Genomic DNA, 17,300 nt, shown 5'->3' with positions numbered 1-17,300 from the left:
CCTTTTTAAATCACGCTTCCTGTTTGCGTTGCAAGTTCTTATGGGAGTTGTAGTGCCGAAATATTCTCCACCTCAATAACGGTGCGCCGATCACTGCCGCAGATCAAGCCCTCACATGGGCCCTGGCCTAGGCGTCCTTCCTCTATCCGACCTCTCTGCTCCACATTGAAAGTGGTGAATCCGCTTCCGTGGCCCCCTGGGGATCATGGGGTGGTGCTGGCTTGGCGGATGGGCGTCCGCCTCATCAATTCAAACACAGGTAGCCCAGTAAGCTGCACACGAATCAGAGAGAAGGTTTACCAGCCTTTAATAAACGGTATGGAAAGAAGCATCAGTCAGTGCAATTGGCAGCCTCTCCTGCGCCTTACGCGTTTCGAGTTCATCTCTTCGTCAGAGGTGCTTCGGGAAAGGTTCGCGCTTGGCTGGCAGTTCCTCCCTTTTTAAATCACGCTTCCTGTTTGCGTTGCAAGTTCTTATGGGAGTTGTAGTGCCGAAATATTCTCCACCTCAATGACGGTGCGCCAATCACTGCCGCAGATCAAGCCCTCACATGGGCCTTGGCCTAGGCGTCCTTCCTCTATCCGATCTCTCTGCTCCACATTGAAAGTGGTGAATCCGCTTCCGTGGCCCCCTGGGGATCATGGGGTGGTGCTGGCTTGGCGGATGGGCGTCCGCCTCATCAATTCAAACACAGGTAGCCCAGTAAGCCGCACAAGCCTGTGCGGCTTACTGGGCTACCTGTGTTTGAATTGATGAGGCGGACGCCCATCCGCCAAGCCAGCACCACCCCATGATCCCCAGGGGGCCACGGAAGCGGATTCACCACTTTCAATGTGGAGCAGAGAGGTCGGATAGAGGAAGGACGCATAGGCCAGGGCCCATGTGAGGGCTTGATCTGCGGCAGTGATCGGCGCACCGTTATTGAGGTGGAGAATATTTCGGCACTACAACTCCCATAAGAACTTGCAACGCAAACAGGAAGCGTGATTTAAAAAGGGAGGAACTGCCAGCCAAGCGCGAACCTTTCCCGAAGCGCCTCTGATGAAGAGATGAACTCGAAACGCGTAAGGCGCAGGAGAGTCTGCCAATTGCACTGACTGATGCTTCTTTCCATACCGTTTATTAAAGGCTGGTAAACCTTCTCTCTGATTCGTGTGCGGCTTACTGGGCTACCTGTGTTTGAATATATATATATATATATATATATATATATATATATATATATATATTAGCACTGGGACGCTCAAGGGCAGCCATGCGCTTTAGAAATCTGCTTTCATTTCATATATATATATAGTCACTCTGTAGTTAGGGTGATCAGAGATAGGGATTTTTTAGATTTTTGTCCGTTAATAACTTTGCACCTGTTTGACGAATGTCTGTTAAACTTTGTAGACCTACTGCCACTGTTTCATTCTGGGAGGACAGAACGTTTTGCAGTGTTTGGTCAAGGGGGTGCAAAGAAAAAAAGGGGGGTCTCAAATCGGAGTTGAAACCCAATGCATTTTCAATAGACTTTTGTATTTCGTGTAGTGCGAAAACTGTCAGCTTGATTTTTATGAATTTTGGCAGTATTACATATTTGGAGGGAACAGATGACTCTGTGGGGGTAGTGCAGGTAAGTAGAGTAAGTATTTTTTAAGTTATAAGGTTTTTCAACATAGTGATATCTTTTAGCACAATACTACTAAAAATAGCAAGGAAGCCCAAAAAATAAACTAGACTGCATATGTAAAGTGTCAGATTTACTACATGAACATCTGACATACCCATTTATGTCAAATGCGAATGGAAACATGGAAATAAATACATATTGAATATAATACATCTTAATCTACATAAGTTTCCTTTGCATGCTCTCTGATTCACAAAATAAAACTGACGCAACAAGCCAAACAAAAACCATCTTTCTTCTTCTGTGACACAAAATGAAACACTGCCCTAGCTGTAAGCCACACAAACTATTATTTGGAAGATATGATAATTGTCCACTAGAAAAAAAGAATAATCTAAATTTTTATAATAACAATGATTGCCTTTTTCATTCACTTTTGCCTTCATATGTAGCATCATCTTGCCTAAAGTAGGAATACATGTTAGGATTCCTGCCACAGCTCAATTGTCTTGACCATCACAGTATACCGGCATGACTCATATCATTCCACCCAACAACAATGAATGACCAAACGCCTTGCACCCTGACCTTTGACCAAATTACATGCTGTTGGTAATAGCTAGCTGCGGCTGGCGTTCCCTGGTGTATTTGAAAAGGCTTAATAGCTTTAACAAATGTTTTACCATGCATATGCAAGGTCAGGTTTTAGGCGCCATGGAAACATCCAGAAAATCCACCAGAATAACCATCAAACAACCGGCATAGATGACCTCAACAAGAACCTTCTGGAAGACAGCCCTCAACAAATTAATTCCCTGCACCTGTTTCTTGCTATTAGCAATTAGAATGTAATCTTTGTGAACATTCTAAAACACCTTCTATAAGACAGTCCCATCAAATTAATCATCTCTACCTGTTCCTTGCTATAAGCAATTAGATCACGACCTTTGTGATCATTCTAAAACACCTTCTAGAAGACAGCTTCATCAAATTAATCATCTCTACCTGTTCCTTGCTATAAGCAATTAGATCACGACCATTGTGATCATTCTAAAACACCTTCTAGAAGACAGCTTCATTAAATTAATCATCTGTACCTGTTCCTTGCTATAAGCAATTAGATTGCCACCTTTGTGAACATTCTAAAGCACCTTCTAGAAGGCAGCCTCATCAAGTTAATTATCTGCACCAGTTTCTTGTTACAAACAAATAGAATGTGACCTTAATGAATGTTCTAAAGCATTTTTAATTAAAAAACTGTCCACACTCCTCCCCTTCGCTTAGCCTCTTCGCCTGCCACTTACCCTGTTTCCCGGCTTCCAGGACTCTGTCTTGCCAGATCCCTTGATCCTACCCCCTTCGATCTCACTGCAAAGAACGTCCTGCATTAGCCTTGCACCTGGATGGAACAAAGAACAAGAAGATAAAGGAGAGACTCATTAACAGACTTGATTTTATTACACGCTGAGCTGAGTCGCAACATTGTGTTGCAAACAACCAGCGTTTTCGTTCATCCTGTACATAATGTTTGCAAGGCTCTGCCAGAGAGGACTTGGGTGAAGCTAACCCGTCCAAATTTGATTGTTGGGTTTGATGCTGAAATCATACTCACTACAGTTTTGAAAATTTTAATAAAGGAGCCTCTACGGACAATAAATGAAAACAACACAAAACAACAACAAAACTAAAGGTTGGTTGAGATTTGAAAATCTTTCGTGAGATGATACCTTAAGAGATAAAGTTAATACTAGACTAAAGCCTTATTATTTGTTTGTTTACAGGGACCGTATCTGTCAGTACTATTCATCAGACTAGTGTGAATGCCTGCTGCAGTGTTGCTGTTGAGTAGACGAGCAACAGCATCTTTGACTCTAAACGCTCTCTCCATCCCAACCTCCTTCCCCTTGGGATTTGCCACCGCAGCAGTGTCTCCTCCTATAAACTGAGGGCAAGTCTCAGGAGGAATCGTGAACTTGCGCTGCCGCCCCATTGGAATCATCTGGGATCCAGGTAGGTGGCTTATGACAATAAAGCCCAAAGAATAAATAGACTGTATATGTAAAGTTACAGATTCACTACATGGACAACTGAAAGACCCATTTATCGTCAAATGCTAATAGAAACCTATAAGCAAATACATAATAGAATACATCTTAATCTACATAACTTTTCTTTGCATGCCGTCTGGCTCACAAAATGAAACGGTGGCCAACAAGCCAAACAAAAAAAATCTTCCTTGTGTACTCCTGTGCATCAAAATGGAAAAGTGACCTAGAAGTGCTACATAAACTACTCTAAGGATGACATGATAATTGGCCATTGTGAGAAGTTGGCCTGGTATATGCTGTCCACTAATTGAAGTGGGCTCCTTGCACCAGTCCAAATGACCCTTTTGATGTATGAGGTAAAAGATAACCTTGAGAAAGCTATCCTAGTGGTAGCTGTGGAGAGCAGCCTTCAGGCTTAATCTTGAAGGAATGTAAAGCAGCTTGTTTTACCAGAATATCACCTCCTGAATTAATTAAATGAAAGGAGAACCACACAGTAGTTATAAAAATATATATTTATTAATATAACACTCTCTAGTATCCTCTACCCGAGGATTGAACACAAAGCACACAATACTATATCAGTAGAACAGATGTGTAAGTAGCATAATACACAGTGGGCTCCAGGGGAGACCAAACCATATACTAAATTAGTGGTATAACAACCACGACTCGGGTCAAGACAAGGTCTAGAGCATGTAGAATTGTTGGGACCCCAAGTAACCACCCAAAGTGAGTAGATAGGGATCCCACGGAGGAAGGGTGCAGTGTGCTAACACGACCGCGGGCTCCGTATAATCCTATGGTATTGTTGTTGTATAAGCTTTATTTGGCAGCTCGCGTCATAAAAAGCTATAAAAACACCATTTTGATTAAAAAAGAAATATAAAAAGTTCAACTGATACAATGGCAAATTTCAGACAGGTATATACAATCAATCAGTCCAAAGGTAAGCCCTGTTTGAAATCGCCCCTCGAGGGAACATTTTGGGGAGACTATAAACAATAAAGTGCACATGCAAAAGTGTTTAAATAAAACTATCTTTGCCATCTTGGGATCCCTCCATCAACTGTATGCAAACCTCATGCTACTAGCGGCTACTGCTTTCCTGTCAAGATCTTTCATCTTATAGACCATGCATGCCTTAAAAACTTAGCCACACTGCAGGCAAAAAGCGGTCTAGGGTCTGATCTAAGAATACGCAGGGCAGTGCAATGGTCTTGTGTGCCAAAGTTTTGGCAAATCGGTTTGAGCCACTTCGCCCTTGGCATGGAATATGCCTAGCAAGCAAACATGGAATGGGCGACACTTTCTACCGGGGCCCTGCAGCATGGAAAGTTCTTAGATATTGGGATGCATGTGTGCTAGTTAGCTGTAATGTCATGAACGGGAAGTGTCCCAAACCTGAAATGCATATACAACGTCCTATCTCAGGGGAACTTGATTATATCTAAAAAAGGTTCTAAGTATCTATCCTGTTTGTGAAGATAAACTTCTGCAGTTAACCTCCCCAGGTTTGGTTTACTGGATTCTTGCTGGTCCACCCATTCCCAGTAGAGGCGCTTGAGCTCTTCTTTCCTCGGTGGTTCCTGCATGTCCCAATGTACTTGGAGCCCTAAAGCTAACATCATTTTTCTGACACTAGATATCCAACCGTCTTTTCTACTTGTGTCAAGCCTGATGACCTCAGATAGGGTTTCCGCATAAGGTAAAAGCTCAGGGGTTCGCCTAATGCGTGTCCAGAGGAGCAACGGGAGGAGCCTTGCTGCATCGCCAATTGATCGTCTGCTCATATCAAGCATAAGAGGGGAAAGGGGAGCATATTTGGGCAGCATCACTAAATCCCCAAGGATTTTATGCTCGGATCTGCAGAGGCTGTGGGTCTTCTCAAAACCCCACAACTCTGCTCCGTACAACGCTGTACTAACTGCCTTCACATCATAGACCTGCAGAGCTGGAGCTACTGGTCTGCTATGCGATAAACGGTGTTCCTTCCCAAGTGATCCTGCCACCTTTTGTGGTTCATCAGCATCTTAGCTAGGTGGTGCTTCCAAGACATGTTATCTGAGAGTCGGACACCAAGATAATCAAAGGTCTAATCCAAAATGGTCGCACACTGCTGACCTACCTGCGTGTTACCCCAAAGAACTGTGGTCCCTGTAGTCAGCGTCGGCGAGTACACCTATGCTCGTGTCGTGAGTGCAAGTGTGAATAGCGTTAGCCATCCCTGGACACGTGTTTCGAGGTTGTTGCCTCTCGTCAGCAGGGAGTAGGAAAGAGTGCAGGGTTGCTGTGTAGGCTGCTAAAATCATTATCAGGTATGTACCTCTCATAGCAACGCAGGTGCGTAACTTAAGCCCGTCGACTTCCCGGCTCAAAGAGCCACTAAATAACTAATTCAAAATGGTCGCACACTGCTGACCTACCTGCGTGTTACCCCAAAGAACTGTGGTCCCTGTAGTCAGCGTCGGCGAGTACACCTATGCTCGTGTCGTGAGTGCAAGTGTGAATAGCGTTAGCCATCCCTGGACACGTGTTTCGAGGTTGTTGCCTCTCGTCAGCAGGGAGTAGGAAAGAGTGCAGGGTTGCTGTGTAGGCTGCTAAAATCATTATCAGGTATGTACCTCTCATAGCAACGCAGGTGCGTAACCTAAGCCCGTCGGCTTCCCGGCTCAAAGAGCCACTAAATAACTAATCCAAAATGGTCGCACACTGCTGACCTACCTGCGTGTTACCCCAAAGAACTGTGGTCCCTGTAGTCAGCGTCGGCGAGTACACCTATGCTCGTGTCGTGAGTGCAAGTGTGAATAGCATTAGCCATCCCTGGACACGTGTTTCGAGGTTGTTGCCTCTCGTCAGCAGGGAGTAGGAAAGAGTGCAGGGTTGCTGTGTAGGCTGCTAAAATCATTATCAGGTATGTACCTCTCGTAGCAACGCAGGTGCGTAACCTAAGCCCGTCGACTTCCCGGCTCAAAGAGCCACTAAATAACTAATCCAAAATGGTCGCACACTGCTGACCTACCTGCGTGTTACCCCAAAGAACTGTGGTCCCTGTAGTCAGCGTCGGCGAGTACACCTATGCTCGTGTCGTGAGTGCAAGTGTGAATAGCGTTAGCCATCCCTGGACACGTGTTTCGAGGTTGTTGCCTTTCGTCAGCAGGGAGTAGGAAAGAGTGCAGGGTTGCTGTGTAGGCTGCTAAAATCATTATCAGGTATGTACCTCTCGTAGCAACGCAGGTGCGTAACCTAAGCCCGTCGACTTCCCGGCTCAAAGAGCCACTAAATAACTAATCCAAAATGGTCGCACACTGCTGACCTACCTGCGTGTTACCCCAAAGAACTGTGGTACCTATAGTCAGCGTCGGCGAGTACACCTATGCTCGTGTCGTGAGTGCAAGTGTGAATAGCGATAGCCATCCCTGGACACGTGTTTCGAGGTTGTTGCCTCTCGTCAGCAGGGAGTAGGAAAGAGTGCAGGGTTGCTGTGTAGGCTGCTAAAATCATTATCAGGTATGTACCTCTCGTAGCAACGCAGGTGCGTAACCTAAGCCCGTCGACTTCCCGGCTCAAAGAGCCACTAAATAACTAATCCAAAATGGTCGCACACTGCTGACCTACCTGCGTGTTACCCCAAAGAACTGTGGTCCCTGTAGTCAGCGTCGGCGAGTACACCTATGCTCGTGTCGTGAGTGCAAGTGTGAATAGTGTTAGCCATCCCTGGACACGTGTTTCGAGGTTGTTGCCTCTCGTCAGCAGGGAGTAGGAAAGAGTGCAGGGTTGCTGTGTAGGCTGCTAAAATCATTATCAGGTATGTACCTCTCGTAGCAACGCAGGTGCGTAACCTAAGCCCGTCGACTTCCCGGCTCAAAGAGCCACTAAATAACTAATCCAAAATGGTCGCACACTGCTGACCTACCTGCGTGTTACCCCAAAGAACTGTGGTCCCTGTAGTCAGCGTCGGCGAGTACACCTATGCTCGTGTCGTGAGTGCAAGTGTGAATAGCGTTAGCCATCCCTGGACACGTGTTTCGAGGTTGTTGCCTCTCGTCAGCAGGGAGTAGGAAAGAGTGCAGGGTTGCTGTGTAGGCTGCTAAAATCATTATCAGGTATGTACCTCTCGTAGCAACGCAGGTGCGTAACCTAAGCCCGTCGACTTCCCGGCTCAAAGAGCCACTAAATAACTAATCCAAAATGGTCGCACACTGCTGACCTACCTGCGTGTTACCCCAAAGAACTGTGGTCCCTGTAGTCAGCGTCGGCGAGTACACCTATGCTATGCTCGTGTCGTGAGTGCAAGTGTGAATAGCGTTAGCCATCCCTGGACACGTGTTTCGAGGTTGTTGCCTCTCGTCAGCAGGGAGTAGGAAAGAGTGCAGGGTTGCTGTGTAGGCTGCTAAAATCATTATCAGGTATGTACCTCTCGTAGCAACGCAGGTGCGTAACCTAAGCCCGTCAACTTCCCGGCTCAAAGAGCCACTAAATAACTAATCCAAAATGGTCGCACACTGCTGACCTACCTGCGTGTTACCCCAAAGAACTGTGGTCCCTGTAGTCAGCGTCGGCGAGTACACCTATGCTCGTGTCGTGAGTGCAAGTGTGAATAGCGTTAGCCATCCCTGGACACGTGTTTCGAGGTTGTTGCCTCTCGTCAGCAGGGAGTAGGAAAGAGTGCAGGGTTGCTGTGTAGGCTGCTAAAATCATTATCAGGTATGTACCTCTCGTAGCAACGCAGGTGCGTAACCTAAGCCCGTCGACTTCCCGGCTCAAAGAGCCACTAAATAACTAATCCAAAATGGTCGCACACTGCTGACCTACCTGCGTGTTACCCCAAAGAACTGTGGTCCCTGTAGTCAGCGTCGGCGAGTACACCTATGCTCGTGTCGTGAGTGCAAGTGTGAATAGCGTTAGCCATCCCTGGACACGTGTTTCGAGGTTGTTGCCTCTCGTCAGCAGGGAGTAGGAAAGAGTGCAGGGTTGCTTTGTAGGCTGCTAAAATCATTATCAGGTATGTACCTCTCGTAGCAACGCAGGTGCGTAACCTAAGCCCGTCGACTTCCCGGCTCAAAGAGCCACTAAATAACTAATCCAAAATGGTCGCACACTGCTGACCTACCTGCGTGTTACCCCAAAGAACTGTGGTCCCTGTAGTCAGCGTCGGCGAGTACACCTATGCTCGTGTCGTGAGTGCAAGTGTGAATAGCGTTAGCCATCCCTGGACACGTGTTTCGAGGTTGTTGCCTCTCGTCAGCAGGGAGTAGGAAAGAGTGCAGGGTTGCTGTGTAGGCTGCTAAAATCATTATCAGGTATGTACCTCTTGTAGCAACGCAGGTGCGTAACCTAAGCCCATCGACTTCCCGGCTCAAAGAGCCACTAAATAACTAATCCAAAATGGTCGCACACTGCTGACCTACCTGCGTGTTACCCCAAAGAACTGTGGTCCCTGTAGTCAGCGTCGGCGAGTACACCTATGCTCGTGTCGTGAGTGCAAGTGTGAATAGCGTTAGCCATCCCTGGACACGTGTTTCGAGGTTGTTGCCTCTCGTCAGCAGGGAGTAGGAAAGAGTGCAGGGTTGCTGTGTAGGCTGCTAAAATCATTATCAGGTATGTACCTCTCATAGCAACGCAGGTGCGTAACCTAAGCCCGTCGGCTTCCCGGCTCAAAGAGCCACTAAATAACTAATCCAAAATGGTCGCACACTGCTGACCTACCTGCGTGTTACCCCAAAGAACTGTGGTCCCTGTAGTCAGCGTCGGCGAGTACACCTATGCTCGTGTCGTGAGTGCAAGTGTGAATAGCATTAGCCATCCCTGGACACGTGTTTCGAGGTTGTTGCCTCTCGTCAGCAGGGAGTAGGAAAGAGTGCAGGGTTGCTGTGTAGGCTGCTAAAATCATTATCAGGTATGTACCTCTCGTAGCAACGCAGGTGCGTAACCTAAGCCCGTCGACTTCCCGGCTCAAAGAGCCACTAAATAACTAATCCAAAATGGTCGCACACTGCTGACCTACCTGCGTGTTACCCCAAAGAACTGTGGTCCCTGTAGTCAGCGTCGGCGAGTACACCTATGCTCGTGTCGTGAGTGCAAGTGTGAATAGCGTTAGCCATCCCTGGACACGTGTTTCGAGGTTGTTGCCTTTCGTCAGCAGGGAGTAGGAAAGAGTGCAGGGTTGCTGTGTAGGCTGCTAAAATCATTATCAGGTATGTACCTCTCGTAGCAACGCAGGTGCGTAACCTAAGCCCGTCGACTTCCCGGCTCAAAGAGCCACTAAATAACTAATCCAAAATGGTCGCACACTGCTGACCTACCTGCGTGTTACCCCAAAGAACTGTGGTACCTATAGTCAGCGTCGGCGAGTACACCTATGCTCGTGTCGTGAGTGCAAGTGTGAATAGCGATAGCCATCCCTGGACACGTGTTTCGAGGTTGTTGCCTCTCGTCAGCAGGGAGTAGGAAAGAGTGCAGGGTTGCTGTGTAGGCTGCTAAAATCATTATCAGGTATGTACCTCTCGTAGCAACGCAGGTGCGTAACCTAAGCCCGTCGACTTCCCGGCTCAAAGAGCCACTAAATAACTAATCCAAAATGGTCGCACACTGCTGACCTACCTGCGTGTTACCCCAAAGAACTGTGGTCCCTGTAGTCAGCGTCGGCGAGTACACCTATGCTCGTGTCGTGAGTGCAAGTGTGAATAGTGTTAGCCATCCCTGGACACGTGTTTCGAGGTTGTTGCCTCTCGTCAGCAGGGAGTAGGAAAGAGTGCAGGGTTGCTGTGTAGGCTGCTAAAATCATTATCAGGTATGTACCTCTCGTAGCAACGCAGGTGCGTAACCTAAGCCCGTCGACTTCCCGGCTCAAAGAGCCACTAAATAACTAATCCAAAATGGTCGCACACTGCTGACCTACCTGCGTGTTACCCCAAAGAACTGTGGTCCCTGTAGTCAGCGTCGGCGAGTACACCTATGCTCGTGTCGTGAGTGCAAGTGTGAATAGCGTTAGCCATCCCTGGACACGTGTTTCGAGGTTGTTGCCTCTCGTCAGCAGGGAGTAGGAAAGAGTGCAGGGTTGCTGTGTAGGCTGCTAAAATCATTATCAGGTATGTACCTCTCGTAGCAACGCAGGTGCGTAACCTAAGCCCGTCGACTTCCCGGCTCAAAGAGCCACTAAATAACTAATCCAAAATGGTCGCACACTGCTGACCTACCTGCGTGTTACCCCAAAGAACTGTGGTCCCTGTAGTCAGCGTCGGCGAGTACACCTATGCTATGCTCGTGTCGTGAGTGCAAGTGTGAATAGCGTTAGCCATCCCTGGACACGTGTTTCGAGGTTGTTGCCTCTCGTCAGCAGGGAGTAGGAAAGAGTGCAGGGTTGCTGTGTAGGCTGCTAAAATCATTATCAGGTATGTACCTCTCGTAGCAACGCAGGTGCGTAACCTAAGCCCGTCAACTTCCCGGCTCAAAGAGCCACTAAATAACTAATCCAAAATGGTCGCACACTGCTGACCTACCTGCGTGTTACCCCAAAGAACTGTGGTCCCTGTAGTCAGCGTCGGCGAGTACACCTATGCTCGTGTCGTGAGTGCAAGTGTGAATAGCGTTAGCCATCCCTGGACACGTGTTTCGAGGTTGTTGCCTCTCGTCAGCAGGGAGTAGGAAAGAGTGCAGGGTTGCTTTGTAGGCTGCTAAAATCATTATCAGGTATGTACCTCTCGTAGCAACGCAGGTGCGTAACCTAAGCCCGTCGACTTCCCGGCTCAAAGAGCCACTAAATAACTAATCCAAAATGGTCGCACACTGCTGACCTACCTGCGTGTTACCCCAAAGAACTGTGGTCCCTGTAGTCAGCGTCGGCGAGTACACCTATGCTCGTGTCGTGAGTGCAAGTGTGAATAGCGTTAGCCATCCCTGGACACGTGTTTCGAGGTTGTTGCCTCTCGTCAGCAGGGAGTAGGAAAGAGTGCAGGGTTGCTGTGTAGGCTGCTAAAATCATTATCAGGTATGTACCTCTCGTAGCAACGCAGGTGCGTAACCTAAGCCCATCGACTTCCCGGCTCAAAGAGCCACTAAATAACTAATCCAAAATGGTCGCACACTGCTGACCTACCTGCGTGTTACCCCAAAGAACTGTGGTCCCTGTAGTCAGCGTCGGCGAGTACACCTATGCTCGTGTCGTGAGTGCAAGTGTGAATAGCGTTAGCCATCCCTGGACACGTGTTTCGAGGTTGTTGCCTCTCGTCAGCAGGGAGTAGGAAAGAGTGCAGGGTTGCTGTGTAGGCTGCTAAAATCATTATCAGGTATGTACCTCTCGTAGCAACGCAGGTGCGTAACCTAAGCCCGTCGACTTCCCGGCTCAAAGAGCCACTAAATAACTAAACCAAAATGGTCGCACACTGCTGACCTACCTGCGTGTTACCCCAAAGAACTGTGGTCCCTGTAGTCAGCGTCGGCGAGTACACCTATGCTCGTGTCGTGAGTGCAAGTGTGAATAGCGTTAGCCATCCCTGGACACATGTTTCGAGGTTGTTGCCTCTCGTCAGCAGGGAGTAGGAAAGAGTGCAGGGTTGCTGTGTAGGCTGCTAAAATCATTATCAGGTATGTACCTCTCGTAGCAACGCAGGTGCGTAACCTAAGCCCGTCGACTTCCCGGCTCAAAGAGCCACTAAATAACTAATCCAAAATGGTCGCACACTGCTGACCTACCTGCGCGTTACCCCAAAGAACTGTGGTCCCTGTAGTCAGCGTCGGCGAGTACACCTATGCTCGTGTCGTGAGTGCAAGTGTGAATAGCGTTAGCCATCCCTGGACACGTGTTTCGAGGTTGTTGCCTCTCGTCAGCAGGGAGTAGGAAAGAGTGCAGGGTTGCTGTGTAGGCTGCTAAAATCATTATCAGGTATCACAGTTCTTTGGGGTAACACGCAGGTAGGTCAGCAGTGTGCGACCATTTGGATTTATTAATTTAGTGGCTCCTTGAGCCGGGAGAGCCGACGGGCTCTAGGTTACGCTCCTGCGTTGGTACGAGAGGTACATACCTGATAATGATTTTAGCAGCCTACACAGCAACCCTGCACTCTTTCCTACTACCTGCTGACGAGAGGCAACAACCTCAAAACACGTGTCCAGGGATGGCTAACGCTATTCACACTTGCACTCACGACACGAGCATAGGTGTATCCGCCGACGCTGACTACAGGGACCACAGTTCCTTGGGGTAACACGCAGGTAGGTCAGCAGTGTGCGACCATTTGGATTTATTAATTTAGTGGCTCCTTGAGCCGGGAGAGCCGACGGGCTCTAGGTTACGCACCTGCGTTGCTACGAGAGGTACATACCTGATAATGATTTTAGCAGCCTACACAGCAACCCTGCACTCTTTCCTACTCCCTGCTGACGAAAGGCAACAACCTCGAAACACGTGTCCAGGGATGGCTAACGCTATTCACACTTGCACTCACGACACGAGCATAGGTGTATCCGCCGACGCTGACTACAGGGACCACAGTTCTTTGGGGTAACACGCAGGTAGGTCAGCAGTGTGCGACCATTTGGATTTATTAATTTAGTGGCTCCTTGAGCCGGGAGAGCCGACGGGCTCTAGGTTACGCACCTGCGTTGCTACGAGAGTTACATACCTGATAATGATTTTAGCAGCCTACACAGCAACCCTGCACTCTTTCCTACTCCCTGCTGACGAGAGGCAACAACCTCGAAACACGTGTCCAGGGATGGCTAACGCTATTCACACTTGCACTCAAGACACGAGCATAGGTGTATCCACCGACGCTGACTACAGGGACCACAGTTCTTTGGGGTAACACGCAGGTAGGTCAGCAGTGTACGACCATTTGGATTTATTAATTTAGTGGCTCCTTGAGCCGGGAGAGCCGACGGGCTCTAGGTTACGCACCTGCGTTGCTACGAGAGGTACATACCTGATAATGATTTTAGCAGCCTACACAGCAACCCTGCACTCTTTCCTACTCCCTGCTGACGAGAGGCAACAACCTCGAAACACGTGTCCAGGGATGGCTAACGCTATTCACACTTGCACTCACGACACGAGCATAGGTGTATCCGCCGACGCGGACTACAGGGACCACAGTTCTTTGGGGTAACACGCAGGTAGGTCAGCAGTGTGCGACCATTTGGATTTATTAATTTAGTGGCTCCTTGAGCCGGGAGAGCCGACGGTCTCTAGGTTACGCACCTGCGTTGCTACGAGAGGTACATACCTGATAATGATTTTAGCAGCCTACACAGCAACCCTGCACTCTTTCCTACTCCCTGCTGACGAGAGGCAACAACCTCGAAACACGTGTCCAGGGATGGCTAACGCTATTCACACTTGCACTCACGACACGAGCATAGGTGTATCCGCCGACGCTGACTACAGGGACCACAGTTCTTTGGGGTAACACGCAGGTAGGTCAGCAGTGTGCGACCATTTGGATTTATTAATTTAGTGGCTACTTGAGCCGGGAGAGCCGACGGGCTCTAGGTGACGCACCTGCGTCGCTACGAGAGGTACATACCTGATAATGATTTTAGCAGCCTACACAGCAACCCTGCACTCTTTCCTACTCCCTGCTGACGAAAGGCAACAACCTCGAAACACGTGTCCAGGGATGGCTAACGCTATTCACACTTGCACTCACGACACGAGCATAGGTGTATCCGCCGACGCTGACTACAGGGACCACAGTTCTTTGGGGTAACACGCAGGTAGGTCAGCAGTGTGCGACCATTTGGATTTATTAATTTAGTGGCTCCTTGAGCCGGGAGAGCCGACGGGCTCTAGGTTACGCACCTGCGTTGCTACGAGAGTTACATACCTGATAATGATTTTAGCAGCCTACACAGCAACCCTGCACTCTTTCCTACTCCCTGCTGACGAGAGGCAACAACCTCGAAACACGTGTCCAGGGATGGCTAACGCTATTCACACTTGCACTCACGACACGAGCATAGGGGTATCCGCCGACGCTGACTACAGGGACCACAGTTCTTTGGGGTAACACGCAGGTAGGTCAGCAGTGTGCGACCATTTGGATTTATTAATTTAGTGGCTCCTTGAGCCGGGAGAGCCGACGGGCTCTAGGTTACGCACCTGCGTTGCTACGAGAGGTACATACCTGATAATGATTTTAGCAGCCTACACAGCAACCCTGCACTCTTTCCTACTCCCTGCTGACGAGAGGCAACAACCTCGAAACACGTGTCCAGGGATGGCTAACGCTATTCACACTTGCACTCACGACACGAGCATAGGTGTATCCGCCGACGGTGACTACAGGGACCACAGTTCTTTGGGGTAACACGCAGGTAGGTCAGCAGTGTGCGACCATTTGGATTTATTAATTTAGTGGCTCCTTGAGCCGGGAGAGCCGACGGGCTCTAGGTTACGCACCTGCGTTGCTACGAGAGGTACATACCTGATAATGATTTTAGCAGCCTACACAGCAACCCTGCACTCTTTCCTACTCCCTGCTGACGAGAGGCAACAACCTCGAAACACGTGTCCAGGGATGGCTAACGCTATTCACACTTGCACTCACGACACGAGCATAGGTGTATCCGCCGACGCTGACTACAGGGACCACAGTTCTTTGGGGTAACACGCAGGTAGGTCAGCAGTGTGCGACCATTTGGATTTATTAATTTAGTGGCTCCTTGAGCCGGGAGAGCCGACGGGCTCTAGGTTACGCACCTGCGTTGCTACGAGAGTTACATACCTGATAATGATTTTAGCAGCCTACACAGCAACCCTGCACTCTTTCCTACTCCCTGCTGACGAGAGGCAACAACCTCGAAACACGTGTCCAGGGATGGCTAACGCTATTCACACTTGCACTCACGACACGAGCATAGGTGTATCCGCCGACGCTGACTACAGGGACCACAGTTCTTTGGGGTAACACGCAGGTAGGTCAGCAGTGTGCGACCATTTGGATTTATTAATTTAGTGGCTCCTTGAGCCGGGAGAGCCGACGGGCTCTAGGTTACGCACCTGCGTTGCTACGAGAGGTACATACCTGATAATGATTTTAGCAGCCTACACAGCAACCCTGCACTCTTTCCTACTCCCTGCTGACGAGAGGCAACAACCTCGAAACACGTGTCCAGGGATGGCTAACGCTATTCACACTTGCACTCACGACACGAGCATAGGTGTATCCGCCGACGCGGACTACAGGGACCACAGTTCTTTGGGGTAACACGCAGGTAGGTCAGCAGTGTGCGAGCATTTGGATTTATTAATTTAGTGGCTCCTTGAGCCGGGAGAGCCGACGGTCTCTAGGTTACGCACCTGCGTTGCTACGAGAGGTACATACCTGATAATGATTTTAGCAGCCTACACAGCAACCCTGCACTCTTTCCTACTCCCTGCTGACGAGAGGCAACAACCTCGAAACACGTGTCCAGGGATGGCTAACGCTATTCACACTTGCACTCACGACACGAGCATAGGTGTATCCGCCGACGCTGACTACAGGGACCACAGTTCTTTGGGGTAACACGCAGGTAGGTCAGCAGTGTGCGACCATTTGGATTTATTAATTTAGTGGCTCCTTGAGCCGGGAGAGCCGACGGGCTCTAGGTTACGCACCTGCGTTGCTACGAGAGGTACATACCGGATAATGATTTTAGCAGCCTACACAGCAACCCTGCACTCTTTCCTACTCCCTGCTGACGAGAGGCAACAACCTCGAAACACGTGTCCAGGGATGGCTAACGCTATTCACACTTGCACTCACGACACGAGCATAGGTGTATCCGCCGACGCTGACTACAGGGACCACAGTTCTTTGGGGTAACACACAGGTAGGTCAGCAGTGTGCGACCATTTGGATTTATTAATTTAGTGGCTCCTTGAGCCGGGAGAGCCGACGGGCTCTAGGTTACGCACCTGCGTTGCTACGAGAGGTACATACCTGATAATGATTTTAGCAGCCTACACAGCAACCCTGCACTCTTTCCTACTCCCTGCTGACGAGAGGCAACAACCTCGAAACACGTGTCCAGGGATGGCTAACGCTATTCACACTTGCACTCACGACACGAGCATAGGTGTATCCGCCGACGCTGACTACAGGGACCACAGTTCTTTGGGGTAACACGCAGGTAGGTCAGCAGTGTGCGACCATTTGGATTTATTAATTTAGTGGCTCCTTGAGCCGGGAGAGCCGACGGGCTCTAGGTTACGCACCTGCGTTGCTACGAGAGGTACATACCTGATAATGATTTTAGCAGCCTACACAGCAACCCTGCACTCTTTCCTACTCCCTGCTGACGAGAGGCAACAACCTCGAAACACGTGTCCAGGGATGGCTAACGCTATTCACACTTGCACTCACGACACGAGCATAGGTGTATCCGCCGACGCTGACTACAGGGACCACAGTTCTTTGGGGTAACACACAGGTAGGTCAGCAGTGTGCGACCATTTGGATTTATTAATTTAGTGGCTCCTTGAGCCGGGAGAGCCGACGGGCTCTAGGTTACGCACCTGCGTTGCTACGAGAGGTACATACCTGATAATGATTTTAGCAGCCTACACAGCAACCCTGCACTCTTTCCTACTCCCTGCTGACGAGAGGCAACAACCTCGAAACACGTGTCCAGGGATGGCTAACGCTATTCACACT

General features: G+C 49.1%; 1 protein-coding gene across 1 annotated transcript in view; it reads right to left on the bottom strand.

Moving 5' to 3' along the window:
- The window catches only part of LOC146856261 (volume-regulated anion channel subunit LRRC8C-like), a 149,041-nt gene extending 146,112 nt beyond the window's left edge, over positions 1–2,929 (bottom strand). Inside the window, exon 1 of the mRNA XM_085651226.1 lies at positions 2,920–2,929. The gene's annotated coding sequence lies outside the window, so the exon portion shown is untranslated. The remainder of the gene's footprint in view (positions 1–2,919) is intronic.
- Positions 2,930–17,300: the final 14,371 nt, after the last annotated feature.

Source organism: Triturus cristatus, chromosome 4_1 (genome assembly GCF_964204655.1).
Source record: "Triturus cristatus chromosome 4_1, aTriCri1.1, whole genome shotgun sequence".
NCBI classification, from domain to species: domain Eukaryota; kingdom Metazoa; phylum Chordata; class Amphibia; order Caudata; family Salamandridae; genus Triturus; species Triturus cristatus.
The sequence above is the reverse complement of the archived record's forward strand: the minus strand, read 5'-3'. Positions and strand labels throughout refer to the sequence as shown.